This window comes from Lissotriton vulgaris, chromosome 1_1 (assembly GCF_964263255.1).
Source record: "Lissotriton vulgaris chromosome 1_1, aLisVul1.2, whole genome shotgun sequence".
Taxonomy (NCBI): Eukaryota; Metazoa; Chordata; class Amphibia; order Caudata; family Salamandridae; genus Lissotriton; species Lissotriton vulgaris.
In genome coordinates this window covers 226161945-226185757 of record NC_141685.1, presented here as the reverse complement: position 1 = coordinate 226185757, position 23813 = coordinate 226161945, and the positions used below count along the sequence as shown (strand labels likewise).

Below are 23813 nucleotides of genomic sequence, written 5' to 3'. Positions count from 1 at the left end.
TAATATATGTATGCCCTTGGCAGACTTCCAATTGCACTGCTCCAAAGGTAGCTGCTTGGCAGCCAATCACACTATGACTTGCCTTCAATTTGAATGTATACCGATGGGCAAGAGGGAATATCCAATGGAATCATCTCCCGAAAGGCTGAGCAAGCAGGAAAGTAGACCAATAGTTTTCACATTTTTTGGAATCCTGAGAAGTTTTGCATTCCAAACTGAGCAAATAAAAGCCCTGCCGGAGAATCGATCCCTGATTGCACTAAATATATGCTCCATGAAGACAGTTCACACGTGAGGTGTGAGCAATTCCAAGCCTGACACTTTACATTCTAGTCTCAAATCGAGACTTTGCAGTCCATGGGCTTCAGAGTCTCCTTACATCCAGCAAAACGTTAGAGTGCAGTTGAGGGGATGTAGCTCAGTGGTAGAGCGCATGCTTCGCATGTATGAGGCCCCGCGTTCAATCCCCGGCATCTCCAGGAGTCTCTGTTCTCTATCTTGGCTTTTTCCAGAAGGCTAGCCTGCCATCTTGTGGAAAGTAGAGGTTTCTCGGGCAGTTGGGGGTCAGAACCCCGCTTAAATTGTTTGCTTTGAAAAATGTGTTTGGAGTAGGCATAGTTTCCACTTTTCAAGAAAATCTGAGAATTTTGCTTGCCAAAAGGAGGAAAGAAATGCCCTCTCTGAGGATCGAACTCAGGACCTTCAGATTATGAGACTGACGCGCTGCCTACTGCGCTAAGAAGGCTGCACACAAGCATCTCTAAATAGGACTATAGACCATAAAGATATTCCAGGTACGAGGCTTAAGGATTTTCCTGACTGAGACTTTATGCTGCAGTGTCAAATGGGTTGACTTGGCAGCCAGTAAAACTTGGCAGACATGGGGATGTAGCTCAGTGGTAGAGCGCATGCTTTGCATGTATGAGGCCCCGGGTTCAATCCCCGGCATCTCCAGACTTTTGCCATGCTTGTCTCGGATTTTGGCAGAAAACAAGGCTGGCTATCAGTATTAAGGAAGAGATATGTCATGCAACTGGGATACCAACCCCACTTAAACTGTGAGACGTTTGCCTTGAAAAAACCCATGAAATGGGGCTATCTCATTTTTGATGCTTATACAACAGAAGAATCTTACTTGTTTAAGCCATCAAAGTGATGATTAATCTTGGCAATCTTAATACATTTAGGATAGAAATCTGTGGCAGCCCTCTTGGTCATTGGTAAGGGTTCTTCCTCTAAAGCAGAGACTCTTACTTTTCTGGTAACTTTGAGGGGGAGTGGCAGGTAATATTGATGATGTGCATCTGTCTGCTCCTGGTTCCCACCCTCCACAACCTTTCTTGAGCGAGAGATAATTTTGGTGCTACGGAAGTTTGCCACTACTCCTTCGATAGCTCAGTTGGTAGAGCGGAGGACTGTAGCATAAATTCAGGCATCCTTAGGTCGCTGGTTCAAATCCGGCTCGAAGGATTTTGTGGTTTAATTTCCATGGCTTTTGCTTTGAATCAGCAATACCTTCCATTGACTATGAAAAATTCCCAGAGCTTCGATAAATACCGGAAAAGAAGCGTACTCTATCTGCTTTCAAAGGGAATGGATGACATAGTCGTCGCTAGGGGAGGTGTGAAGAAAAGTCAAGGAAACCTGCTGATCAGAACTAATACCAAAGCATTGCATTAATATATGTATGCCCTTGGCAGACTTCCAATTGCACTGCTCCAAAGGTAGCTGCTTGGCAGCCAATCACACTATGACTTGCCTTCAATTTGAATGTATACCGATGGGCAAGAGGGAATATCCAATGGAATCATCTCCCGAAAGGCTGAGCAAGCAGGAAAGTAGACCAATAGTTTTCACATTTTTGGGAATCCTGAGAAGTTTTGCATTCCAAACTGAGCAAATAAAAGCCCTGCCGGAGAATCGATCCCTGATTGCACTAAATATATGCTCCATGAAGACAGTTCACACGTGAGGTGTGAGCAATTCCAAGCCTGACACTTTACATTCTAGTCTCAAATCGAGACTTTGCAGTCCATGGGCTTCAGAGTCTCCTTACATCCAGCAAAACGTTAGAGTGCAGTTGAGGGGATGTAGCTCTGTGGTAGAGCGCATGCTTCGCATGTATGAGGCCCCGGGTTCAATCCCCGGCATCTCCAGGAGTCTCTGTTCTCTATCTTGGCTTTTTCCAGAAGGCTAGCCTGCCATCTTGTGGAAAGTAGAGGTTTCTCGGGCAGTTGGGGGTCAGAACCCCGCTTAAATTGTTTGCTTTGAAAAATGTGTTTGGAGTAGGCATAGTTTCCACTTTTCAAGAAAATCTGAGAATTTTGCTTGCCAAAAGGAGGAAAGAAATGCCCTCTCTGAGGATCGAACTCAGGACCTTCAGATTATGAGACTGACGCGCTGCCTACTGCGCTAAGAAGGCTGCACACAAGCATCTCTAAATAGGACTATAGACCATGAAGATATTCCAGGTACGAGGCTTAAGGATTTTCCTGACTGAGACTTTATGCTGCAGTGTCAAATGGGTTGACTTGGCAGCCAGTAAAACTTGGCAGACATGGGGATGTAGCTCAGTGGTAGAGCGCATGCTTTGCATGTATGAGGCCCCGGGTTCAATCCCCGGCATCTCCAGACTTTTGCCATGCTTGTCTCGGATTTTGGCAGAAAACAAGGCTGGCTATCAGTATTAAGGAAGAGATATGTCATGCAACTGGGATACCAACCCCACTTAAACTGTGAGACGTTTGCCTTGAAAAAACCCATGAAATGGGGCTATCTCATTTTTGATGCTTATACAACAGAAGAATCTTACTTGTTTAAGCCATCAAAGTGATGATTAATCTTGGCAATCTTAATACATTTAGGATAGAAATCTGTGGCAGCCCTCTTGGTCATTGGTAAGGGTTCTTCCTCTAAAGCAGAGACTCTTACTTTTCTGGTAACTTTGAGGGGGAGTGGCAGGTAATATTGATGATGTGCATCTGTCTGCTCCTGGTCCCCACCCTCCACAACCTTTCTTGAGCGAGAGATAATTTGGGTGCTACGGAAGTTCGCCACTACTCCTTCGATAGCTCAGTTGGTAGAGCGGAGGACTGTAGCATAAATTCAGGCATCCTTAGGTCGCTGGTTCAAATCCGGCTCGAAGGATTTTGTGGTTTAATTTCCATGGCTTTTGCTTTGAATCAGCAATACCTTCCATTGACTATGAAAAATTCCCAGAGCTTCGATAAATACCGGAAAAGAAGCGTACTCTATCTGCTTTCAAAGGGAATGGATGACATAGTCGTCGCTAGGGGAGGTGTGAAGAAAAGTCAAGGAAACCTGCTGATCAGAACTAATACCAAAGCATTGCATTAATATATGTATGCCCTTGGCAGACTTCCAATTGCACTGCTCCAAAGGTAGCTGCTTGGCAGCCAATCACACTATGACTTGCCTTCAATTTGAATGTATACCGATGGGCAAGAGGGAATATCCAATGGAATCATCTCCCGAAAGGCTGAGCAAGCAGGAAAGTAGACCAATAGTTTTCACATTTTTTGGAATCCTGAGAAGTTTTGCATTCCAAACTGAGCAAATAAAAGCCCTGCCGGAGAATCGATCCCTGATTGCACTAAATATATGCTCCATGAAGACAGTTCACACGTGAGGTGTGAGCAATTCCAAGCCTGACACTTTACATTCTAGTCTCAAATCGAGACTTTGCAGTCCATGGGCTTCAGAGTCTCCTTACATCCAGCAAAACGTTAGAGTGCAGTTGAGGGGATGTAGCTCAGTGGTAGAGCGCATGCTTCGCATGTATGAGGCCCCGCGTTCAATCCCCGGCATCTCCAGGAGTCTCTGTTCTCTATCTTGGCTTTTTCCAGAAGGCTAGCCTGCCATCTTGTGGAAAGTAGAGGTTTCTCGGGCAGTTGGGGGTCAGAACCCCGCTTAAATTGTTTGCTTTGAAAAATGTGTTTGGAGTAGGCATAGTTTCCACTTTTCAAGAAAATCTGAGAATTTTGCTTGCCAAAAGGAGGAAAGAAATGCCCTCTCTGAGGATCGAACTCAGGACCTTCAGATTATGAGACTGACGCGCTGCCTACTGCGCTAAGAAGGCTGCACACAAGCATCTCTAAATAGGACTATAGACCATGAAGATATTCCAGGTACGAGGCTTAAGGATTTTCCTGACTGAGACTTTATGCTGCAGTGTCAAATGGGTTGACTTGGCAGCCAGTAAAACTTGGCAGACATGGGGATGTAGCTCAGTGGTAGAGCGCATGCTTTGCATGTATGCGGCCCCGGGTTCAATCCCCGGCATCTCCAGACTTTTGCCATGCTTGTCTCGGATTTTGGCAGAAAACAAGGCTGGCTATCAGTATTAAGGAAGAGATATGTCATGCAACTGGGATACCAACCCCACTTAAACTGTGAGACGTTTGCCTTGAAAAAACCCATGAAATGGGGCTATCTCATTTTTGATGCTTATACAACAGAAGAATCTTACTTGTTTAAGCCATCAAAGTGATGATTAATCTTGGCAATCTTAATACATTTAGGATAGAAATCTGTGGCAGCCCTCTTGGTCATTGGTAAGGGTTCTTCCTCTAAAGCAGAGACTCTTACTTTTCTGGTAACTTTGAGGGGGAGTGGCAGGTAATATTGATGATGTGCATCTGTCTGCTCCTGGTCCCCACCCTCCACAACCTTTCTTGAGCGAGAGATAATTTTGGTGCTACGGAAGTTCGCCACTACTCCTTCGATAGCTCAGTTGGTAGAGCGGAGGACTGTAGCATAAATTCAGGCATCCTTAGGTCGCTGGTTCAAATCCGGCTCGAAGGATTTTGTGGTTTAATTTCCATGGCTTTTGCTTTGAATCAGCAATACCTTCCATTGACTATGAAAAATTCCCAGAGCTTCGATAAATACCGGAAAAGAAGCGTACTCTATCTGCTTTCAAAGGGAATGGATGACATAGTCGTCGCTAGGGGAGGTGTGAAGAAAAGTCAAGGAAACCTGCTGATAAGAACTAATACCAAAGCATTGCATTAATATATGTATGCCCTTGGCAGACTTCCAATTGCACTGCTCCAAAGGTAGCTGCTTGGCAGCCAATCACACTATGACTTGCCTTCAATTTGAATGTATACCGATGGGCAAGAGGGAATATCCAATGGAATCATCTCCCGAAAGGCTGAGCAAGCAGGAAAGTAGACCAATAGTTTTCACATTTTTTGGAATCCTGAGAAGTTTTGCATTCCAAACTGAGCAAATAAAAGCCCTGCCGGAGAATCGATCCCTGATTGCACTAAATATATGCTCCATGAAGACAGTTCACACGTGAGGTGTGAGCAATTCCAAGCCTGACACTTTACATTCTAGTCTCAAATCGAGACTTTGCAGTCCATGGGCTTCAGAGTCTCCTTACATCCAGCAAAACGTTAGAGTGCAGTTGAGGGGATGTAGCTCAGTGGTAGAGCGCATGCTTCGCATGTATGAGGCCCCGCGTTCAATCCCCGGCATCTCCAGGAGTCTCTGTTCTCTATCTTGGCTTTTTCCAGAAGGCTAGCCTGCCATCTTGTGGAAAGTAGAGGTTTCTCGGGCAGTTGGGGGTCAGAACCCAGCTTAAATTGTTTGCTTTGAAAAATGTGTTTGGAGTAGGCATAGTTTCCACTTTTCAAGAAAATCTGAGAATTTTGCTTGCCAAAAGGAGGAAAGAAATGCCCTCTCTGAGGATCGATCTCAGGACCTTCAGATTATGAGACTGACGCGCTGCCTACTGCGCTAAGAAGGCTGCACACAAGCATCTCTAAATAGGACTATAGACCATAAAGATATTCCAGGTACGAGGCTTAAGGATTTTCCTGACTGAGACTTTATGCTGCAGTGTCAAATGGGTTGACTTGGCAGCCAGTAAAACTTGGCAGACATGGGGATGTAGCTCAGTGGTAGAGCGCATGCTTTGCATGTATGCGGCCCCGGGTTCAATCCCCGGCATCTCCAGACTTTTGCCATGCTTGTCTCGGATTTTGGCAGAAAACAAGGCTGGCTATCAGTATTAAGGAAGAGATATGTCATGCAACTGGGATACCAACCCCACTTAAACTGTGAGACGTTTGCCTTGAAAAAACCCATGAAATGGGGCTATCTCATTTTTGATGCTTATACAACAGAAGAATCTTACTTGTTTAAGCCATCAAAGTGATGATTAATCTTGGCAATCTTAATACATTTAGGATAGAAATCTGTGGCAGCCCTCTTGGTCATTGGTAAGGGTTCTTCCTCGAAAGCAGAGACTCTTACTTTTCTGGTAACTTTGAGGGGGAGTGGCAGGTAATATTGATGATGTGCATCTGTCTGCTCCTGGTCCCCACCCTCCACAACCTTTCTTGAGCGAGAGATAATTTTGGTGCTACGGAAGTTCGCCACTACTCCTTCGATAGCTCAGTTGGTAGAGCGGAGGACTGTAGCATAAATTCAGGCATCCTTAGGTCGCTGGTTCAAATCCGGCTCGAAGGATTTTGTGGTTTAATTTCCATGGCTTTTGCTTTGAATCAGCAATACCTTCCATTGACTATGAAAAATTCCCAGAGCTTCGATAAATACCGGAAAAGAAGCGTACTCTATCTGCTTTCAAAGGGAATGGATGACATAGTCGTCGCTAGGGGAGGTGTGAAGAAAAGTCAAGGAAACCTGCTGATCAGAACTAATACCAAAGCATTGCATTAATATATGTATGCCCTTGGCAGACTTCCAATTGCACTGCTCCAAAGGTAGCTGCTTGGCAGCCAATCACACTATGACTTGCCTTCAATTTGAATGTATACCGATGGGCAAGAGGGAATATCCAATGGAATCATCTCCCGAAAGGCTGAGCAAGCAGGAAAGTAGACCAATAGTTTTCACATTTTTTGGAATCCTGAGAAGTTTTGCATTCCAAACTGAGCAAATAAAAGCCCTGCCGGAGAATCGATCCCTGATTGCACTAAATATATGCTCCATGAAGACAGTTCACACGTGAGGTGTGAGCAATTCCAAGCCTGACACTTTACATTCTAGTCTCAAATCGAGACTTTGCAGTCCATGGGCTTCAGAGTCTCCTTACATCCAGCAAAACGTTAGAGTGCAGTTGAGGGGATGTAGCTCAGTGGTAGAGCGCATGCTTCGCATGTATGAGGCCCCGCGTTCAATCCCCGGCATCTCCAGGAGTCTCTGTTCTCTATCTTGGCTTTTTCCAGAAGGCTAGCCTGCCATCTTGTGGAAAGTAGAGGTTTCTCGGGCAGTTGGGGGTCAGAACCCCGCTTAAATTGTTTGCTTTGAAAAATGTGTTTGGAGTAGGCATAGTTTCCACTTTTCAAGAAAATCTGAGAATTTTGCTTGCCAAAAGGAGGAAAGAAATGCCCTCTCTGAGGATCGAACTCAGGACCTTCAGATTATGAGACTGACGCGCTGCCTACTGCGCTAAGAAGGCTGCACACAAGCATCTCTAAATAGGACTATAGACCATGAAGATATTCCAGGTACGAGGCTTAAGGATTTTCCTGACTGAGACTTTATGCTGCAGTGTCAAATGGGTTGACTTGGCAGCCAGTAAAACTTGGCAGACATGGGGATGTAGCTCAGTGGTAGAGCGCATGCTTTGCATGTATGCGGCCCCGGGTTCAATCCCCGGCATCTCCAGACTTTTGCCATGCTTGTCTCGGATTTTGGCAGAAAACAAGGCTGGCTATCAGTATTAAGGAAGAGATATGTCATGCAACTGGGATACCAACCCCACTTAAACTGTGAGACGTTTGCCTTGAAAAAACCCATGAAATGGGGCTATCTCATTTTTGATGCTTATACAACAGAAGAATCTTACTTGTTTAAGCCATCAAAGTGATGATTAATCTTGGCAATCTTAATACATTTAGGATAGAAATCTGTGGCAGCCCTCTTGGTCATTGGTAAGGGTTCTTCCTCTAAAGCAGAGACTCTTACTTTTCTGGTAACTTTGAGGGGGAGTGGCAGGTAATATTGATGATGTGCATCTGTCTGCTCCTGGTCCCCACCCTCCACAACCTTTCTTGAGCGAGAGATAATTTTGGTGCTACGGAAGTTCGCCACTACTCCTTCGATAGCTCAGTTGGTAGAGCGGAGGACTGTAGCATAAATTCAGGCATCCTTAGGTCGCTGGTTCAAATCCGGCTCGAAGGATTTTGTGGTTTAATTTCCATGGCTTTTGCTTTGAATCAGCAATACCTTCCATTGACTATGAAAAATTCCCAGAGCTTCGATAAATACCGGAAAAGAAGCGTACTCTATCTGCTTTCAAAGGGAATGGATGACATAGTCGTCGCTAGGGGAGGTGTGAAGAAAAGTCAAGGAAACCTGCTGATCAGAACTAATACCAAAGCATTGCATTAATATATGTATGCCCTTGGCAGACTTCCAATTGCACTGCTCCAAAGGTAGCTGCTTGGCAGCCAATCACACTATGACTTGCCTTCAATTTGAATGTATACCGATGGGCAAGAGGGAATATCCAATGGAATCATCTCCCGAAAGGCTGAGCAAGCAGGAAAGTAGACCAATAGTTTTCACATTTTTTGGAATCCTGAGAAGTTTTGCATTCCAAACTGAGCAAATAAAAGCCCTGCCGGAGAATCGATCCCTGATTGCACTAAATATATGCTCCATGAAGACAGTTCACACGTGAGGTGTGAGCAATTCCAAGCCTGACACTTTACATTCTAGTCTCAAATCGAGACTTTGCAGTCCATGGGCTTCAGAGTCTCCTTACATCCAGCAAAACGTTAGAGTGCAGTTGAGGGGATGTAGCTCAGTGGTAGAGCGCATGCTTCGCATGTATGAGGCCCCGCGTTCAATCCCCGGCATCTCCAGGAGTCTCTGTTCTCTATCTTGGCTTTTTCCAGAAGGCTAGCCTGCCATCTTGTGGAAAGTAGAGGTTTCTCGGGCAGTTGGGGGTCAGAACCCCGCTTAAATTGTTTGCTTTGAAAAATGTGTTTGGAGTGGGCATAGTTTCCACTTTTCAAGAAAATCTGAGAATTTTGCTTGCCAAAAGGAGGAAAGAAATGCCCTCTCTGAGGATCGAACTCAGGACCTTCAGATTATGAGACTGACGCGCTGCCTACTGCGCTAAGAAGGCTGCACACAAGCATCTCTAAATAGGACTATAGACCATAAAGATATTCCAGGTACGAGGCTTAAGGATTTTCCTGACTGAGACTTTATGCTGCAGTGTCAAATGGGTTGACTTGGCAGCCAGTAAAACTTGGCAGACATGGGGATGTAGCTCAGTGGTAGAGCGCATGCTTTGCATGTATGAGGCCCCGGGTTCAATCCCCGGCATCTCCAGACTTTTGCCATGCTTGTCTCGGATTTTGGCAGAAAACAAGGCTGGCTATCAGTATTAAGGAAGAGATATGTCATGCAACTGGGATACCAACCCCACTTAAACTGTGAGACGTTTGCCTTGAAAAAACCCATGAAATGGGGCTATCTCATTTTTGATGCTTATACAACAGAAGAATCTTACTTGTTTAAGCCATCAAAGTGATGATTAATCTTGGCAATCTTAATACATTTAGGATAGAAATCTGTGGCAGCCCTCTTGGTCATTGGTAAGGGTTCTTCCTCTAAAGCAGAGACTCTTACTTTTCTGGTAACTTTGAGGGGGAGTGGCAGGTAATATTGATGATGTGCATCTGTCTGCTCCTGGTTCCCACCCTCCACAACCTTTCTTGAGCGAGAGATAATTTTGGTGCTACGGAAGTTCGCCACTACTCCTTCGATAGCTCAGTTGGTAGAGCGGAGGACTGTAGCATAAATTCAGGCATCCTTAGGTCGCTGGTTCAAATCCGGCTCGAAGGATTTTGTGGTTTAATTTCCATGGCTTTTGCTTTGAATCAGCAATACCTTCCATTGACTATGAAAAATTCCCAGAGCTTCGATAAATACCGGAAAAGAAGCGTACTCTATCTGCTTTCAAAGGGAATGGATGACATAGTCGTCGCTAGGGGAGGTGTGAAGAAAAGTCAAGGAAACCTGCTGATCAGAACTAATACCAAAGCATTGCATTAATATATGTATGCCCTTGGCAGACTTCCAATTGCACTGCTCCAAAGGTAGCTGCTTGGCAGCCAATCACACTATGACTTGCCTTCAATTTGAATGTATACCGATGGGCAAGAGGGAATATCCAATGGAATCATCTCCCGAAAGGCTGAGCAAGCAGGAAAGTAGACCAATAGTTTTCACATTTTTGGGAATCCTGAGAAGTTTTGCATTCCAAACTGAGCAAATAAAAGCCCTGCCGGAGAATCGATCCCTGATTGCACTAAATATATGCTCCATGAAGACAGTTCACACGTGAGGTGTGAGCAATTCCAAGCCTGACACTTTACATTCTAGTCTCAAATCGAGACTTTGCAGTCCATGGGCTTCAGAGTCTCCTTACATCCAGCAAAACGTTAGAGTGCAGTTGAGGGGATGTAGCTCAGTGGTAGAGCGCATGCTTCGCATGTATGAGGCCCCGCGTTCAATCCCCGGCATCTCCAGGAGTCTCTGTTCTCTATCTTGGCTTTTTCCAGAAGGCTAGCCTGCCATCTTGTGGAAAGTAGAGGTTTCTCGGGCAGTTGGGGGTCAGAACCCAGCTTAAATTGTTTGCTTTGAAAAATGTGTTTGGAGTAGGCATAGTTTCCACTTTTCAAGAAAATCTGAGAATTTTGCTTGCCAAAAGGAGGAAAGAAATGCCCTCTCTGAGGATCGATCTCAGGACCTTCAGATTATGAGACTGACGCGCTGCCTACTGCGCTAAGAAGGCTGCACACAAGCATCTCTAAATAGGACTATAGACCATAAAGATATTCCAGGTACGAGGCTTAAGGATTTTCCTGACTGAGACTTTATGCTGCAGTGTCAAATGGGTTGACTTGGCAGCCAGTAAAACTTGGCAGACATGGGGATGTAGCCCAGTGGTAGAGCGCATGCTTTGCATGTATGAGGCCCCGGGTTCAATCCCCGGCATCTCCAGACTTTTGCCATGCTTGTCTCGGATTTTGGCAGAAAACAAGGCTGGCTATCAGTATTAAGGAAGAGATATGTCATGCAACTGGGATACCAACCCCACTTAAACTGTGAGACGTTTGCCTTGAAAAAACCCATGAAATGGGGCTATCTCATTTTTGATGCTTATACAACAGAAGAATCTTACTTGTTTAAGCCATCAAAGTGATGATTAATCTTGGCAATCTTAATACATTTAGGATAGAAATCTGTGGCAGCCCTCTTGGTCATTGGTAAGGGTTCTTCCTCTAAAGCAGAGACTCTTACTTTTCTGGTAACTTTGAGGGGGAGTGGCAGGTAATATTGATGATGTGCATCTGTCTGCTCCTGGTTCCCACCCTCCACAACCTTTCTTGAGCGAGAGATAATTTTGGTGCTACGGAAGTTTGCCACTACTCCTTCGATAGCTCAGTTGGTAGAGCGGAGGACTGTAGCATAAATTCAGGCATCCTTAGGTCGCTGGTTCAAATCCGGCTCGAAGGATTTTGTGGTTTAATTTCCATGGCTTTTGCTTTGAATCAGCAATACCTTCCATTGACTATGAAAAATTCCCAGAGCTTCGATAAATACCGGAAAAGAAGCGTACTCTATCTGCTTTCAAAGGGAATGGATGACATAGTCGTCGCTAGGGGAGGTGTGAAGAAAAGTCAAGGAAACCTGCTGATCAGAACTAATACCAAAGCATTGCATTAATATATGTATGCCCTTGGCAGACTTCCAATTGCACTGCTCCAAAGGTAGCTGCTTGGCAGCCAATCACACTATGACTTGCCTTCAATTTGAATGTATACCGATGGGCAAGAGGGAATATCCAATGGAATCATCTCCCGAAAGGCTGAGCAAGCAGGAAAGTAGACCAATAGTTTTCACATTTTTTGGAATCCTGAGAAGTTTTGCATTCCAAACTGAGCAAATAAAAGCCCTGCCGGAGAATCGATCCCTGATTGCACTAAATATATGCTCCATGAAGACAGTTCACACGTGAGGTGTGAGCAATTCCAAGCCTGACACTTTACATTCTAGTCTCAAATCGAGACTTTGCAGTCCATGGGCTTCAGAGTCTCCTTACATCCAGCAAAACGTTAGAGTGCAGTTGAGGGGATGTAGCTCAGTGGTAGAGCGCATGCTTCGCATGTATGAGGCCCCGCGTTCAATCCCCGGCATCTCCAGGAGTCTCTGTTCTCTATCTTGGCTTTTTCCAGAAGGCTAGCCTGCCATCTTGTGGAAAGTAGAGGTTTCTCGGGCAGTTGGGGGTCAGAACCCCGCTTAAATTGTTTGCTTTGAAAAATGTGTTTGGAGTAGGCATAGTTTCCACTTTTCAAGAAAATCTGAGAATTTTGCTTGCCAAAAGGAGGAAAGAAATGCCCTCTCTGAGGATCGAACTCAGGACCTTCAGATTATGAGACTGACGCGCTGCCTACTGCGCTAAGAAGGCTGCACACAAGCATCTCTAAATAGGACTATAGACCATAAAGATATTCCAGGTACGAGGCTTAAGGATTTTCCTGACTGAGACTTTATGCTGCAGTGTCAAATGGGTTGACTTGGCAGCCAGTAAAACTTGGCAGACATGGGGATGTAGCTCAGTGGTAGAGCGCATGCTTTGCATGTATGAGGCCCCGGGTTCAATCCCCGGCATCTCCAGACTTTTGCCATGCTTGTCTCGGATTTTGGCAGAAAACAAGGCTGGCTATCAGTATTAAGGAAGAGATATGTCATGCAACTGGGATACCAACCCCACTTAAACTGTGAGACGTTTGCCTTGAAAAAACCCATGAAATGGGGCTATCTCATTTTTGATGCTTATACAACAGAAGAATCTTACTTGTTTAAGCCATCAAAGTGATGATTAATCTTGGCAATCTTAATACATTTAGGATAGAAATCTGTGGCAGCCCTCTTGGTCATTGGTAAGGGTTCTTCCTCTAAAGCAGAGACTCTTACTTTTCTGGTAACTTTGAGGGGGAGTGGCAGGTAATATTGATGATGTGCATCTGTCTGCTCCTGGTTCCCACCCTCCACAACCTTTCTTGAGCGAGAGATAATTTTGGTGCTACGGAAGTTTGCCACTACTCCTTCGATAGCTCAGTTGGTAGAGCGGAGGACTGTAGCATAAATTCAGGCATCCTTAGGTCGCTGGTTCAAATCCGGCTCGAAGGATTTTGTGGTTTAATTTCCATGGCTTTTGCTTTGAATCAGCAATACCTTCCATTGACTATGAAAAATTCCCAGAGCTTCGATAAATACCGGAAAAGAAGCGTACTCTATCTGCTTTCAAAGGGAATGGATGACATAGTCGTCGCTAGGGGAGGTGTGAAGAAAAGTCAAGGAAACCTGCTGATCAGAACTAATACCAAAGCATTGCATTAATATATGTATGCCCTTGGCAGACTTCCAATTGCACTGCTCCAAAGGTAGCTGCTTGGCAGCCAATCACACTATGACTTGCCTTCAATTTGAATGTATACCGATGGGCAAGAGGGAATATCCAATGGAATCATCTCCCGAAAGGCTGAGCAAGCAGGAAAGTAGACCAATAGTTTTCACATTTTTTGGAATCCTGAGAAGTTTTGCATTCCAAACTGAGCAAATAAAAGCCCTGCCGGAGAATCGATCCCTGATTGCACTAAATATATGCTCCATGAAGACAGTTCACACGTGAGGTGTGAGCAATTCCAAGCCTGACACTTTACATTCTAGTCTCAAATCGAGACTTTGCAGTCCATGGGCTTCAGAGTCTCCTTACATCCAGCAAAACGTTAGAGTGCAGTTGAGGGGATGTAGCTCAGTGGTAGAGCGCATGCTTCGCATGTATGAGGCCCCGCGTTCAATCCCCGGCATCTCCAGGAGTCTCTGTTCTCTATCTTGGCTTTTTCCAGAAGGCTAGCCTGCCATCTTGTGGAAAGTAGAGGTTTCTCGGGCAGTTGGGGGTCAGAACCCCGCTTAAATTGTTTGCTTTGAAAAATGTGTTTGGAGTAGGCATAGTTTCCACTTTTCAAGAAAATCTGAGAATTTTGCTTGCCAAAAGGAGGAAAGAAATGCCCTCTCTGAGGATCGAACTCAGGACCTTCAGATTATGAGACTGACGCGCTGCCTACTGCGCTAAGAAGGCTGCACACAAGCATCTCTAAATAGGACTATAGACCATGAAGATATTCCAGGTACGAGGCTTAAGGATTTTCCTGACTGAGACTTTATGCTGCAGTGTCAAATGGGTTGACTTGGCAGCCAGTAAAACTTGGCAGACATGGGGATGTAGCTCAGTGGTAGAGCGCATGCTTTGCATGTATGCGGCCCCGGGTTCAATCCCCGGCATCTCCAGACTTTTGCCATGCTTGTCTCGGATTTTGGCAGAAAACAAGGCTGGCTATCAGTATTAAGGAAGAGATATGTCATGCAACTGGGATACCAACCCCACTTAAACTGTGAGACGTTTGCCTTGAAAAAACCCATGAAATGGGGCTATCTCATTTTTGATGCTTATACAACAGAAGAATCTTACTTGTTTAAGCCATCAAAGTGATGATTAATCTTGGCAATCTTAATACATTTAGGATAGAAATCTGTGGCAGCCCTCTTGGTCATTGGTAAGGGTTCTTCCTCTAAAGCAGAGACTCTTACTTTTCTGGTAACTTTGAGGGGGAGTGGCAGGTAATATTGATGATGTGCATCTGTCTGCTCCTGGTCCCCACCCTCCACAACCTTTCTTGAGCGAGAGATAATTTTGGTGCTACGGAAGTTCGCCACTACTCCTTCGATAGCTCAGTTGGTAGAGCGGAGGACTGTAGCATAAATTCAGGCATCCTTAGGTCGCTGGTTCAAATCCGGCTCGAAGGATTTTGTGGTTTAATTTCCATGGCTTTTGCTTTGAATCAGCAATACCTTCCATTGACTATGAAAAATTCCCAGAGCTTCGATAAATACCGGAAAAGAAGCGTACTCTATCTGCTTTCAAAGGGAATGGATGACATAGTCGTCGCTAGGGGAGGTGTGAAGAAAAGTCAAGGAAACCTGCTGATAAGAACTAATACCAAAGCATTGCATTAATATATGTATGCCCTTGGCAGACTTCCAATTGCACTGCTCCAAAGGTAGCTGCTTGGCAGCCAATCACACTATGACTTGCCTTCAATTTGAATGTATACCGATGGGCAAGAGGGAATATCCAATGGAATCATCTCCCGAAAGGCTGAGCAAGCAGGAAAGTAGACCAATAGTTTTCACATTTTTTGGAATCCTGAGAAGTTTTGCATTCCAAACTGAGCAAATAAAAGCCCTGCCGGAGAATCGATCCCTGATTGCACTAAATATATGCTCCATGAAGACAGTTCACACGTGAGGTGTGAGCAATTCCAAGCCTGACACTTTACATTCTAGTCTCAAATCGAGACTTTGCAGTCCATGGGCTTCAGAGTCTCCTTACATCCAGCAAAACGTTAGAGTGCAGTTGAGGGGATGTAGCTCAGTGGTAGAGCGCATGCTTCGCATGTATGAGGCCCCGCGTTCAATCCCCGGCATCTCCAGGAGTCTCTGTTCTCTATCTTGGCTTTTTCCAGAAGGCTAGCCTGCCATCTTGTGGAAAGTAGAGGTTTCTCGGGCAGTTGGGGGTCAGAACCCAGCTTAAATTGTTTGCTTTGAAAAATGTGTTTGGAGTAGGCATAGTTTCCACTTTTCAAGAAAATCTGAGAATTTTGCTTGCCAAAAGGAGGAAAGAAATGCCCTCTCTGAGGATCGATCTCAGGACCTTCAGATTATGAGACTGACGCGCTGCCTACTGCGCTAAGAAGGCTGCACACAAGCATCTCTAAATAGGACTATAGACCATAAAGATATTCCAGGTACGAGGCTTAAGGATTTTCCTGACTGAGACTTTATGCTGCAGTGTCAAATGGGTTGACTTGGCAGCCAGTAAAACTTGGCAGACATGGGGATGTAGCCCAGTGGTAGAGCGCATGCTTTGCATGTATGAGGCCCCGGGTTCAATCCCCGGCATCTCCAGACTTTTGCCATGCTTGTCTCGGATTTTGGCAGAAAACAAGGCTGGCTATCAGTATTAAGGAAGAGATATGTCATGCAACTGGGATACCAACCCCACTTAAACTGTGAGACGTTTGCCTTGAAAAAACCCATGAAATGGGGCTATCTCATTTTTGATGCTTATACAACAGAAGAATCTTACTTGTTTAAGCCATCAAAGTGATGATTAATCTTGGCAATCTTAATACATTTAGGATAGAAATCTGTGGCAGCCCTCTTGGTCATTGGTAAGGGTTCTTCCTCTAAAGCAGAGACTCTTACTTTTCTGGTAACTTTGAGGGGGAGTGGCAGGTAATATTGATGATGTGCATCTGTCTGCTCCTGGTTCCCACCCTCCACAACCTTTCTTGAGCGAGAGATAATTTGGGTGCTACGGAAGTTTGCCACTACTCCTTCGATAGCTCAGTTGGTAGAGCGGAGGACTGTAGCATAAATTCAGGCATCCTTAGGTCGCTGGTTCAAATCCGGCTCGAAGGATTTTGTGGTTTAATTTCCATGGCTTTTGCTTTGAATCAGCAATACCTTCCATTGACTATGAAAAATTCCCAGAGCTTCGATAAATACCGGAAAAGAAGCGTACTCTATCTGCTTTCAAAGGGAATGGATGACATAGTCGTCGCTAGGGGAGGTGTGAAGAAAAGTCAAGGAAACCTGCTGATCAGAACTAATACCAAAGCATTGCATTAATATATGTATGCCCTTGGCAGACTTCCAATTGCACTGCTCCAAAGGTAGCTGCTTGGCAGCCAATCACACTATGACTTGCCTTCAATTTGAATGTATACCGATGGGCAAGAGGGAATATCCAATGGAATCATCTCCCGAAAGGCTGAGCAAGCAGGAAAGTAGACCAATAGTTTTCACATTTTTTGGAATCCTGAGAAGTTTTGCATTCCAAACTGAGCAAATAAAAGCCCTGCCGGAGAATCGATCCCTGATTGCACTAAATATATGCTCCATGAAGACAGTTCACACGTGAGGTGTGAGCAATTCCAAGCCTGACACTTTACATTCTAGTCTCAAATCGAGACTTTGCAGTCCATGGGCTTCAGAGTCTCCTTACATCCAGCAAAACGTTAGAGTGCAGTTGAGGGGATGTAGCTCAGTGGTAGAGCGCATGCTTCGCATGTATGAGGCCCCGCGTTCAATCCCCGGCATCTCCAGGAGTCTCTGTTCTCTATCTTGGCTTTTTCCAGAAGGCTAGCCTGCCATCTTGTGGAAAGTAGAGGTTTCTCGGGCAGTTGGGGGTCAGAACCCCGCTTAAATTGTTTGCTTTGAAAAATGTGTTTGGAGTAGGCATAGTTTCCACTTTTCAAGAAAATCTGAGAATTTTGCTTGCCAAAAGGAGGAAAGAAATGCCCTCTCTGAGGATCGAACTCAGGACCTTCAGATTATGAGACTGACGCGCTGCCTACTGCGCTAAGAAGGCTGCACACAAGCATCTCTAAATAGGACTATAGACCATGAAGATATTCCAGGTACGAGGCTTAAGGATTTTCCTGACTGAGACTTTATGCTGCAGTGTCAAATGGGTTGACTTGGCAGCCAGTAAAACTTGGCAGACATGGGGATGTAGCTCAGTGGTAGAGCGCATGCTTTGCATGTATGCGGCCCCGGGTTCAATCCCCGGCATCTCCAGACTTTTGCCATGCTTGTCTCGGATTTTGGCAGAAAACAAGGCTGGCTATCAGTATTAAGGAAGAGATATGTCATGCAACTGGGATACCAACCCCACTTAAACTGTGAGACGTTTGCCTTGAAAAAACCCATGAAATGGGGCTATCTCATTTTTGATGCTTATACAACAGAAGAATCTTACTTGTTTAAGCCATCAAAGTGATGATTAATCTTGGCAATCTTAATACATTTAGGATAGAAATCTGTGGCAGCCCTCTTGGTCATTGGTAAGGGTTCTTCCTCTAAAGCAGAGACTCTTACTTTTCTGGTAACTTTGAGGGGGAGTGGCAGGTAATATTGATGATGTGCATCTGTCTGCTCCTGGTCCCCACCCTCCACAACCTTTCTTGAGCGAGAGATAATTTTGGTGCTACGGAAGTTCGCCACTACTCCTTCGATAGCTCAGTTGGTAGAGCGGAGGACTGTAGCATAAATTCAGGCATCCTTAGGTCGCTGGTTCAAATCCGGCTCGAAGGATTTTGTGGTTTAATTTCCATGGCTTTTGCTTTGAATCAGCAATACCTTCCATTGACTATGAAAAATTCCCAGAGCTTCGATAAATACCGGAAAAGAAGCGTACTCTATCTGCTTTCAAAGGGAATGGATGACATAGTCGTCGCTAGGGGAGGTGTGAAGAAAAGTCAAGGAAACCTGCTGATAAGAACTAATACCAAAGCATTGCATTAATATATGTATGCCCTTGGCAGACTTCCAATTGCACTGCTCCAAAGGTAGCTGCTTGGCAGCCAATCACACTATGACTTGCCTTCAATTTGAATGTATACCGATGGGCAAGAGGGAATATCCAATGGAATCATCTCCCGAAAGGCTGAGCAAGCAGGAAAGTAGACCAATAGTTTTCACATTTTTTGGAATCCTGAGAAGTTTTGCATTCCAAACTGAGCAAATAAAAGCCCTGCCGGAGAATCGATCCCTGATTGCACTAAATATATGCTCCATGAAGACAGTTCACACGTGAGGTGTGAGCAATTCCAAGCCTGACACTTTACATTCTAGTCTCAAATCGAGACTTTGCAGTCCATGGGCTTCAGAGTCTCCTTACATCCAGCAAAACGTTAGAGTGCAGTTGAGGGGATGTAGCTCAGTGGTAGAGCGCATGCTTCGCATGTATGAGGCCCCGCGTTCAATCCCCGGCATCTCCAGGAGTCTCTGTTCTCTATCTTGGCTTTTTCCAGAAGGCTAGCCTGCCATCTTGTGGAAAGTAGAGGTTTCTCGGGCAGTTGGGGGTCAGAACCCAGCTTAAATTGTTTGCTTTGAAAAATGTGTTTGGAGTAGGCATAGTTTCCACTTTTCAAGAAAATCTGAGAATTTTGCTTGCCAAAAGGAGGAAAGAAATGCCCTCTCTGAGGATCGATCTCAGGACCTTCAGATTATGAGACTGACGCGCTGCCTACTGCGCTAAGAAGGCTGCACACAAGCATCTCTAAATAGGACTATAGACCATAAAGATATTCCAGGTACGAGGCTTAAGGATTTTCCTGACTGAGACTTTATGCTGCAGTGTCAAATGGGTTGACTTGGCAGCCAGTAAAACTTGGCAGACATGGGGATGTAGCCCAGTGGTAGAGCGCATGCTTTGCATGTATGAGGCCCCGGGTTCAATCCCCGGCATCTCCAGACTTTTGCCATGCTTGTCTCGGATTTTGGCAGAAAACAAGGCTGGCTATCAGTATTAAGGAAGAGATATGTCATGCAACTGGGATACCAACCCCACTTAAACTGTGAGACGTTTGCCTTGAAAAAACCCATGAAATGGGGCTATCTCATTTTTGATGCTTATACAACAGAAGAATCTTACTTGTTTAAGCCATCAAAGTGATGATTAATCTTGGCAATCTTAATACATTTAGGATAGAAATCTGTGGCAGCCCTCTTGGTCATTGGTAAGGGTTCTTCCTCTAAAGCAGAGACTCTTACTTTTCTGGTAACTTTGAGGGGGAGTGGCAGGTAATATTGATGATGTGCATCTGTCTGCTCCTGGTTCCCACCCTCCACAACCTTTCTTGAGCGAGAGATAATTTGGGTGCTACGGAAGTTTGCCACTACTCCTTCGATAGCTCAGTTGGTAGAGCGGAGGACTGTAGCATAAATTCAGGCATCCTTAGGTCGCTGGTTCAAATCCGGCTCGAAGGATTTTGTGGTTTAATTTCCATGGCTTTTGCTTTGAATCAGCAATACCTTCCATTGACTATGAAAAATTCCCAGAGCTTCGATAAATACCGGAAAAGAAGCGTACTCTATCTGCTTTCAAAGGGAATGGATGACATAGTCGTCGCTAGGGGAGGTGTGAAGAAAAGTCAAGGAAACCTGCTGATCAGAACTAATACCAAAGCATTGCATTAATATATGTATGCCCTTGGCAGACTTCCAATTGCACTGCTCCAAAGGTAGCTGCTTGGCAGCCAATCACACTATGACTTGCCTTCAATTTGAATGTATACCGATGGGCAAGAGGGAATATCCAATGGAATCATCTCCCGAAAGGCTGAGCAAGCAGGAAAGTAGACCAATAGTTTTCACATTTTTTGGAATCCTGAGAAGTTTTGCATTCCAAACTGAGCAAATAAAAGCCCTGCCGGAGAATCGATCCCTGATTGCACTAAATATATGCTCCATGAAGACAGTTCACACGTGAGGTGTGAGCAATTCCAAGCCTGACACTTTACATTCTAGTCTCAAATCGAGACTTTGCAGTCCATGGGCTTCAGAGTCTCCTTACATCCAGCAAAACGTTAGAGTGCAGTTGAGGGGATGTAGCTCAGTGGTAGAGCGCATGCTTCGCATGTATGAGGCCCCGCGTTCAATCCCCGGCATCTCCAGGAGTCTCTGTTCTCTATCTTGGCTTTTTCCAGAAGGCTAGCCTGCCATCTTGTGGAAAGTAGAGGTTTCTCGGGCAGTTGGGGGTCAGAACCCCGCTTAAATTGTTTGCTTTGAAAAATGTGTTTGGAGTAGGCATAGTTTCCACTTTTCAAGAAAATCTGAGAATTTTGCTTGCCAAAAGGAGGAAAGAAATGCCCTCTCTGAGGATCGAACTCAGGACCTTCAGATTATGAGACTGACGCGCTGCCTACTGCGCTAAGAAGGCTGCACACAAGCATCTCTAAATAGGACTATAGACCATGAAGATATTCCAGGTACGAGGCTTAAGGATTTTCCTGACTGAGACTTTATGCTGCAGTGTCAAATGGGTTGACTTGGCAGCCAGTAAAACTTGGCAGACATGGGGATGTAGCTCAGTGGTAGAGCGCATGCTTTGCATGTATGCGGCCCCGGGTTCAATCCCCGGCATCTCCAGACTTTTGCCATGCTTGTCTCGGATTTTGGCAGAAAACAAGGCTGGCTATCAGTATTAAGGAAGAGATATGTCATGCAACTGGGATACCAACCCCACTTAAACTGTGAGACGTTTGCCTTGAAAAAACCCATGAAATGGGGCTATCTCATTTTTGATGCTTATACAACAGAAGAATCTTACTTGTTTAAGCCATCAAAGTGATGATTAATCTTGGCAATCTTAATACATTTAGGATAGAAATCTGTGGCAGCCCTCTTGGTCATTGGTAAGGGTTCTTCCTCTAAAGCAGAGACTCTTACTTTTCTGGTAACTTTGAGGGGGAGTGGCAGGTAATATTGATGATGTGCATCTGTCTGCTCCTGGTCCCCACCCTCCACAACCTTTCTTGAGCGAGAGATAATTTTGGTGCTACGGAAGTTCGCCACTACTCCTTCGATAGCTCAGTTGGTAGAGCGGAGGACTGTAGCATAAATTCAGGCATCCTTAGGTCGCTGGTTCAAATCCGGCTCGAAGGATTTTGTGGTTTAATTTCCATGGCTTTTGCTTTGAATCAGCAATACCTTCCATTGACTATGAAAAATTCCCAGAGCTTCGATAAATACCGGAAAAGAAGCGTACTCTATCTGCTTTCAAAGGGAATGGATGACATAGTCGTCGCTAGGGGAGGTGTGAAGAAAAGTCAAGGAAACCTGCTGATCAGAACTAATACCAAAGCATTGCATTAATATATGTATGCCCTTGGCAGACTTCCAATTGCACTGCTCCAAAGGTAGCTGCTTGGCAGCCAATCACACTATGACTTGCCTTCAATTTGAATGTATACCGATGGGCAAGAGGGAATATCCAATGGAATCATCTCCCGAAAGGCTGAGCAAGCAGGAAAGTAGACCAATAGTTTTCACATTTTTTGGAATCCTGAGAAGTTTTGCATTCCAAACTGAGCAAATAAAAGCCCTGCCGGAGAATCGATCCCTGATTGCACTAAATATATGCTCCATGAAGACAGTTCACACGTGAGGTGTGAGCAATTCCAAGCCTGACACTTTACATTCTAGTCTCAAATCGAGACTTTGCAGTCCATGGGCTTCAGAGTCTCCTTACATCCAGCAAAACGTTAGAGTGCAGTTGAGGGGATGTAGCTCAGTGGTAGAGCGCATGCTTCGCATGTATGAGGCCCCGCGTTCAATCCCCGGCATCTCCAGGAGTCTCTGTTCTCTATCTTGGCTTTTTCCAGAAGGCTAGCCTGCCATCTTGTGGAAAGTAGAGGTTTCTCGGGCAGTTGGGGGTCAGAACCCCGCTTAAATTGTTTGCTTTGAAAAATGTGTTTGGAGTAGGCATAGTTTCCACTTTTCAAGAAAATCTGAGAATTGTGCTTGCCAAAAGGAGGAAAGAAATGCCCTCTCTGAGGATCGAACTCAGGACCTTCAGATTATGAGACTGACGCGCTGCCTACTGCGCTAAGAAGGCTGCACACAAGCATCTCTAAATAGGACTATAGACCATAAAGATATTCCAGGTACGAGGCTTAAGGATTTTCCTGACTGAGACTTTATGCTGCAGTGTCAAATGGGTTGACTTGGCAGCCAGTAAAACTTGGCAGACATGGGGATGTAGCTCAGTGGTAGAGCGCATGCTTTGCATGTATGAGGCCCCGGGTTCAATCCCCGGCATCTCCAGACTTTTGCCATGCTTGTCTCGGATTTTGGCAGAAAACAAGGCTGGCTATCAGTATTAAGGAAGAGATATGTCATGCAACTGGGATACCAACCCCACTTAAACTGTGAGACGTTTGCCTTGAAAAAACCCATGAAATGGGGCTATCTCATTTTTGATGCTTATACAACAGAAGAATCTTACTTGTTTAAGCCATCAAAGTGATGATTAATCTTGGCAATCTTAATACATTTAGGATAGAAATCTGTGGCAGCCCTCTTGGTCATTGGTAAGGGTTCTTCCTCTAAAGCAGAGACTCTTACTTTTCTGGTAACTTTGAGGGGGAGTGGCAGGTAATATTGATGATGTGCATCTGTCTGCTCCTGGTTCCCACCCTCCACAACCTTTCTTGAGCGAGAGATAATTTTGGTGCTACGGAAGTTTGCCACTACTCCTTCGATAGCTCAGTTGGTAGAGCGGAGGACTGTAGCATAAATTCAGGCATCCTTAGGTCGCTGGTTCAAATCCGGCTCGAAGGATTTTGTGGTTTAATTTCCATGGCTTTTGCTTTGAATCAGCAATACCTTCCATTGACTATGAAAAATTCCCAGAGCTTCGATAAATACCGGAAAAGAAGCGTACTCTATCTGCTTTCAAAGGGAATGGATGACATAGTCGTCGCTAGGGGAGGTGTGAAGAAAAGTCAAGGAAACCTGCTGATCAGAACTAATACCAAAGCATTGCATTAATATATGTATGCCCTTGGCAGACTTCCAATTGCACTGCTCCAAAGGTAGCTGCTTGGCAGCCAATCACACTATGACTTGCCTTCAATTTGAATGTATACCGATGGGCAAGAGGGAATATCCAATGGAATCATCTCCCGAAAGGCTGAGCAAGCAGGAAAGTAGACCAATAGTTTTCACATTTTTTGGAATCCTGAGAAGTTTTGCATTCCAAACTGAGCAAATAAAAGCCCTGCCGGAGAATCGATCCCTGATTGCACTAAATATATGCTCCATGAAGACAGTTCACACGTGAGGTGTGAGCAATTCCAAGCCTGACACTTTACATTCTAGTC

At 45.0% G+C, this 23813-nt stretch overlaps 56 non-coding genes across 56 annotated transcripts; 42 read left to right on the top strand and 14 right to left on the bottom strand.

Annotated features, from left to right (window-relative positions):
* Positions 1-407: 407 nt before the first annotated feature.
* TRNAA-CGC (transfer RNA alanine (anticodon CGC)) lies at positions 408-479 on the top strand. Its single transcript has one exon. It is a non-coding gene; the product is annotated as a tRNA-Ala (tRNA).
* A 193-nt stretch (positions 480-672) lies between these two features.
* On the bottom strand, positions 673-745 carry TRNAM-CAU (transfer RNA methionine (anticodon CAU)). The gene has a single exon. It is a non-coding gene; the product is annotated as a tRNA-Met (tRNA).
* A 137-nt stretch (positions 746-882) lies between these two features.
* TRNAA-UGC (transfer RNA alanine (anticodon UGC)) lies at positions 883-954 on the top strand. Its single transcript has one exon. It is a non-coding gene; the product is annotated as a tRNA-Ala (tRNA).
* Positions 955-1384: 430 nt separating this feature from the next.
* Positions 1385-1470, top strand: TRNAY-GUA (transfer RNA tyrosine (anticodon GUA)). The gene is given in 2 exon segments: positions 1385-1421; positions 1435-1470. It is a non-coding gene; the product is annotated as a tRNA-Tyr (tRNA).
* A 614-nt stretch (positions 1471-2084) lies between these two features.
* On the top strand, positions 2085-2156 carry TRNAA-CGC (transfer RNA alanine (anticodon CGC)). The gene has a single exon. It is a non-coding gene; the product is annotated as a tRNA-Ala (tRNA).
* A 193-nt stretch (positions 2157-2349) lies between these two features.
* Positions 2350-2422, bottom strand: TRNAM-CAU (transfer RNA methionine (anticodon CAU)). The gene has a single exon. It is a non-coding gene; the product is annotated as a tRNA-Met (tRNA).
* A 137-nt stretch (positions 2423-2559) lies between these two features.
* TRNAA-UGC (transfer RNA alanine (anticodon UGC)) lies at positions 2560-2631 on the top strand. Its single transcript has one exon. It is a non-coding gene; the product is annotated as a tRNA-Ala (tRNA).
* Positions 2632-3061: 430 nt separating this feature from the next.
* TRNAY-GUA (transfer RNA tyrosine (anticodon GUA)) lies at positions 3062-3147 on the top strand. The gene is given in 2 exon segments: positions 3062-3098; positions 3112-3147. It is a non-coding gene; the product is annotated as a tRNA-Tyr (tRNA).
* Positions 3148-3761: 614 nt separating this feature from the next.
* On the top strand, positions 3762-3833 carry TRNAA-CGC (transfer RNA alanine (anticodon CGC)). The gene has a single exon. It is a non-coding gene; the product is annotated as a tRNA-Ala (tRNA).
* A 193-nt stretch (positions 3834-4026) lies between these two features.
* TRNAM-CAU (transfer RNA methionine (anticodon CAU)) lies at positions 4027-4099 on the bottom strand. Its single transcript has one exon. It is a non-coding gene; the product is annotated as a tRNA-Met (tRNA).
* Positions 4100-4236: 137 nt separating this feature from the next.
* TRNAA-UGC (transfer RNA alanine (anticodon UGC)) lies at positions 4237-4308 on the top strand. The gene has a single exon. It is a non-coding gene; the product is annotated as a tRNA-Ala (tRNA).
* A 430-nt stretch (positions 4309-4738) lies between these two features.
* On the top strand, positions 4739-4824 carry TRNAY-GUA (transfer RNA tyrosine (anticodon GUA)). Its single transcript is given in 2 exon segments — positions 4739-4775; positions 4789-4824. It is a non-coding gene; the product is annotated as a tRNA-Tyr (tRNA).
* Positions 4825-5438: 614 nt separating this feature from the next.
* Positions 5439-5510, top strand: TRNAA-CGC (transfer RNA alanine (anticodon CGC)). The gene has a single exon. It is a non-coding gene; the product is annotated as a tRNA-Ala (tRNA).
* Positions 5511-5703: 193 nt separating this feature from the next.
* On the bottom strand, positions 5704-5776 carry TRNAM-CAU (transfer RNA methionine (anticodon CAU)). The gene has a single exon. It is a non-coding gene; the product is annotated as a tRNA-Met (tRNA).
* Positions 5777-5913: 137 nt separating this feature from the next.
* Positions 5914-5985, top strand: TRNAA-UGC (transfer RNA alanine (anticodon UGC)). Its single transcript has one exon. It is a non-coding gene; the product is annotated as a tRNA-Ala (tRNA).
* Positions 5986-6415: 430 nt separating this feature from the next.
* TRNAY-GUA (transfer RNA tyrosine (anticodon GUA)) lies at positions 6416-6501 on the top strand. The gene is given in 2 exon segments: positions 6416-6452; positions 6466-6501. It is a non-coding gene; the product is annotated as a tRNA-Tyr (tRNA).
* Positions 6502-7115: 614 nt separating this feature from the next.
* On the top strand, positions 7116-7187 carry TRNAA-CGC (transfer RNA alanine (anticodon CGC)). The gene has a single exon. It is a non-coding gene; the product is annotated as a tRNA-Ala (tRNA).
* A 193-nt stretch (positions 7188-7380) lies between these two features.
* On the bottom strand, positions 7381-7453 carry TRNAM-CAU (transfer RNA methionine (anticodon CAU)). Its single transcript has one exon. It is a non-coding gene; the product is annotated as a tRNA-Met (tRNA).
* A 137-nt stretch (positions 7454-7590) lies between these two features.
* On the top strand, positions 7591-7662 carry TRNAA-UGC (transfer RNA alanine (anticodon UGC)). Its single transcript has one exon. It is a non-coding gene; the product is annotated as a tRNA-Ala (tRNA).
* A 430-nt stretch (positions 7663-8092) lies between these two features.
* TRNAY-GUA (transfer RNA tyrosine (anticodon GUA)) lies at positions 8093-8178 on the top strand. The gene is given in 2 exon segments: positions 8093-8129; positions 8143-8178. It is a non-coding gene; the product is annotated as a tRNA-Tyr (tRNA).
* Positions 8179-8792: 614 nt separating this feature from the next.
* Positions 8793-8864, top strand: TRNAA-CGC (transfer RNA alanine (anticodon CGC)). Its single transcript has one exon. It is a non-coding gene; the product is annotated as a tRNA-Ala (tRNA).
* A 193-nt stretch (positions 8865-9057) lies between these two features.
* TRNAM-CAU (transfer RNA methionine (anticodon CAU)) lies at positions 9058-9130 on the bottom strand. The gene has a single exon. It is a non-coding gene; the product is annotated as a tRNA-Met (tRNA).
* A 137-nt stretch (positions 9131-9267) lies between these two features.
* TRNAA-UGC (transfer RNA alanine (anticodon UGC)) lies at positions 9268-9339 on the top strand. The gene has a single exon. It is a non-coding gene; the product is annotated as a tRNA-Ala (tRNA).
* Positions 9340-9769: 430 nt separating this feature from the next.
* Positions 9770-9855, top strand: TRNAY-GUA (transfer RNA tyrosine (anticodon GUA)). Its single transcript is given in 2 exon segments — positions 9770-9806; positions 9820-9855. It is a non-coding gene; the product is annotated as a tRNA-Tyr (tRNA).
* Positions 9856-10469: 614 nt separating this feature from the next.
* On the top strand, positions 10470-10541 carry TRNAA-CGC (transfer RNA alanine (anticodon CGC)). Its single transcript has one exon. It is a non-coding gene; the product is annotated as a tRNA-Ala (tRNA).
* A 193-nt stretch (positions 10542-10734) lies between these two features.
* TRNAM-CAU (transfer RNA methionine (anticodon CAU)) lies at positions 10735-10807 on the bottom strand. Its single transcript has one exon. It is a non-coding gene; the product is annotated as a tRNA-Met (tRNA).
* Positions 10808-10944: 137 nt separating this feature from the next.
* Positions 10945-11016, top strand: TRNAA-UGC (transfer RNA alanine (anticodon UGC)). Its single transcript has one exon. It is a non-coding gene; the product is annotated as a tRNA-Ala (tRNA).
* A 430-nt stretch (positions 11017-11446) lies between these two features.
* Positions 11447-11532, top strand: TRNAY-GUA (transfer RNA tyrosine (anticodon GUA)). The gene is given in 2 exon segments: positions 11447-11483; positions 11497-11532. It is a non-coding gene; the product is annotated as a tRNA-Tyr (tRNA).
* Positions 11533-12146: 614 nt separating this feature from the next.
* TRNAA-CGC (transfer RNA alanine (anticodon CGC)) lies at positions 12147-12218 on the top strand. Its single transcript has one exon. It is a non-coding gene; the product is annotated as a tRNA-Ala (tRNA).
* Positions 12219-12411: 193 nt separating this feature from the next.
* On the bottom strand, positions 12412-12484 carry TRNAM-CAU (transfer RNA methionine (anticodon CAU)). The gene has a single exon. It is a non-coding gene; the product is annotated as a tRNA-Met (tRNA).
* Positions 12485-12621: 137 nt separating this feature from the next.
* Positions 12622-12693, top strand: TRNAA-UGC (transfer RNA alanine (anticodon UGC)). The gene has a single exon. It is a non-coding gene; the product is annotated as a tRNA-Ala (tRNA).
* Positions 12694-13123: 430 nt separating this feature from the next.
* Positions 13124-13209, top strand: TRNAY-GUA (transfer RNA tyrosine (anticodon GUA)). Its single transcript is given in 2 exon segments — positions 13124-13160; positions 13174-13209. It is a non-coding gene; the product is annotated as a tRNA-Tyr (tRNA).
* A 614-nt stretch (positions 13210-13823) lies between these two features.
* Positions 13824-13895, top strand: TRNAA-CGC (transfer RNA alanine (anticodon CGC)). The gene has a single exon. It is a non-coding gene; the product is annotated as a tRNA-Ala (tRNA).
* Positions 13896-14088: 193 nt separating this feature from the next.
* On the bottom strand, positions 14089-14161 carry TRNAM-CAU (transfer RNA methionine (anticodon CAU)). The gene has a single exon. It is a non-coding gene; the product is annotated as a tRNA-Met (tRNA).
* A 137-nt stretch (positions 14162-14298) lies between these two features.
* Positions 14299-14370, top strand: TRNAA-UGC (transfer RNA alanine (anticodon UGC)). Its single transcript has one exon. It is a non-coding gene; the product is annotated as a tRNA-Ala (tRNA).
* A 430-nt stretch (positions 14371-14800) lies between these two features.
* On the top strand, positions 14801-14886 carry TRNAY-GUA (transfer RNA tyrosine (anticodon GUA)). The gene is given in 2 exon segments: positions 14801-14837; positions 14851-14886. It is a non-coding gene; the product is annotated as a tRNA-Tyr (tRNA).
* Positions 14887-15500: 614 nt separating this feature from the next.
* TRNAA-CGC (transfer RNA alanine (anticodon CGC)) lies at positions 15501-15572 on the top strand. Its single transcript has one exon. It is a non-coding gene; the product is annotated as a tRNA-Ala (tRNA).
* A 193-nt stretch (positions 15573-15765) lies between these two features.
* TRNAM-CAU (transfer RNA methionine (anticodon CAU)) lies at positions 15766-15838 on the bottom strand. Its single transcript has one exon. It is a non-coding gene; the product is annotated as a tRNA-Met (tRNA).
* Positions 15839-15975: 137 nt separating this feature from the next.
* On the top strand, positions 15976-16047 carry TRNAA-UGC (transfer RNA alanine (anticodon UGC)). The gene has a single exon. It is a non-coding gene; the product is annotated as a tRNA-Ala (tRNA).
* A 430-nt stretch (positions 16048-16477) lies between these two features.
* Positions 16478-16563, top strand: TRNAY-GUA (transfer RNA tyrosine (anticodon GUA)). The gene is given in 2 exon segments: positions 16478-16514; positions 16528-16563. It is a non-coding gene; the product is annotated as a tRNA-Tyr (tRNA).
* Positions 16564-17177: 614 nt separating this feature from the next.
* Positions 17178-17249, top strand: TRNAA-CGC (transfer RNA alanine (anticodon CGC)). Its single transcript has one exon. It is a non-coding gene; the product is annotated as a tRNA-Ala (tRNA).
* A 193-nt stretch (positions 17250-17442) lies between these two features.
* Positions 17443-17515, bottom strand: TRNAM-CAU (transfer RNA methionine (anticodon CAU)). Its single transcript has one exon. It is a non-coding gene; the product is annotated as a tRNA-Met (tRNA).
* A 137-nt stretch (positions 17516-17652) lies between these two features.
* TRNAA-UGC (transfer RNA alanine (anticodon UGC)) lies at positions 17653-17724 on the top strand. Its single transcript has one exon. It is a non-coding gene; the product is annotated as a tRNA-Ala (tRNA).
* Positions 17725-18154: 430 nt separating this feature from the next.
* Positions 18155-18240, top strand: TRNAY-GUA (transfer RNA tyrosine (anticodon GUA)). Its single transcript is given in 2 exon segments — positions 18155-18191; positions 18205-18240. It is a non-coding gene; the product is annotated as a tRNA-Tyr (tRNA).
* Positions 18241-18854: 614 nt separating this feature from the next.
* Positions 18855-18926, top strand: TRNAA-CGC (transfer RNA alanine (anticodon CGC)). The gene has a single exon. It is a non-coding gene; the product is annotated as a tRNA-Ala (tRNA).
* A 193-nt stretch (positions 18927-19119) lies between these two features.
* On the bottom strand, positions 19120-19192 carry TRNAM-CAU (transfer RNA methionine (anticodon CAU)). Its single transcript has one exon. It is a non-coding gene; the product is annotated as a tRNA-Met (tRNA).
* A 137-nt stretch (positions 19193-19329) lies between these two features.
* Positions 19330-19401, top strand: TRNAA-UGC (transfer RNA alanine (anticodon UGC)). Its single transcript has one exon. It is a non-coding gene; the product is annotated as a tRNA-Ala (tRNA).
* A 430-nt stretch (positions 19402-19831) lies between these two features.
* TRNAY-GUA (transfer RNA tyrosine (anticodon GUA)) lies at positions 19832-19917 on the top strand. The gene is given in 2 exon segments: positions 19832-19868; positions 19882-19917. It is a non-coding gene; the product is annotated as a tRNA-Tyr (tRNA).
* A 614-nt stretch (positions 19918-20531) lies between these two features.
* Positions 20532-20603, top strand: TRNAA-CGC (transfer RNA alanine (anticodon CGC)). Its single transcript has one exon. It is a non-coding gene; the product is annotated as a tRNA-Ala (tRNA).
* A 193-nt stretch (positions 20604-20796) lies between these two features.
* Positions 20797-20869, bottom strand: TRNAM-CAU (transfer RNA methionine (anticodon CAU)). The gene has a single exon. It is a non-coding gene; the product is annotated as a tRNA-Met (tRNA).
* A 137-nt stretch (positions 20870-21006) lies between these two features.
* On the top strand, positions 21007-21078 carry TRNAA-UGC (transfer RNA alanine (anticodon UGC)). Its single transcript has one exon. It is a non-coding gene; the product is annotated as a tRNA-Ala (tRNA).
* A 430-nt stretch (positions 21079-21508) lies between these two features.
* Positions 21509-21594, top strand: TRNAY-GUA (transfer RNA tyrosine (anticodon GUA)). Its single transcript is given in 2 exon segments — positions 21509-21545; positions 21559-21594. It is a non-coding gene; the product is annotated as a tRNA-Tyr (tRNA).
* Positions 21595-22208: 614 nt separating this feature from the next.
* Positions 22209-22280, top strand: TRNAA-CGC (transfer RNA alanine (anticodon CGC)). The gene has a single exon. It is a non-coding gene; the product is annotated as a tRNA-Ala (tRNA).
* A 193-nt stretch (positions 22281-22473) lies between these two features.
* TRNAM-CAU (transfer RNA methionine (anticodon CAU)) lies at positions 22474-22546 on the bottom strand. Its single transcript has one exon. It is a non-coding gene; the product is annotated as a tRNA-Met (tRNA).
* A 137-nt stretch (positions 22547-22683) lies between these two features.
* TRNAA-UGC (transfer RNA alanine (anticodon UGC)) lies at positions 22684-22755 on the top strand. The gene has a single exon. It is a non-coding gene; the product is annotated as a tRNA-Ala (tRNA).
* A 430-nt stretch (positions 22756-23185) lies between these two features.
* Positions 23186-23271, top strand: TRNAY-GUA (transfer RNA tyrosine (anticodon GUA)). Its single transcript is given in 2 exon segments — positions 23186-23222; positions 23236-23271. It is a non-coding gene; the product is annotated as a tRNA-Tyr (tRNA).
* The last annotated feature ends 542 nt before the right edge of the window (positions 23272-23813 follow it).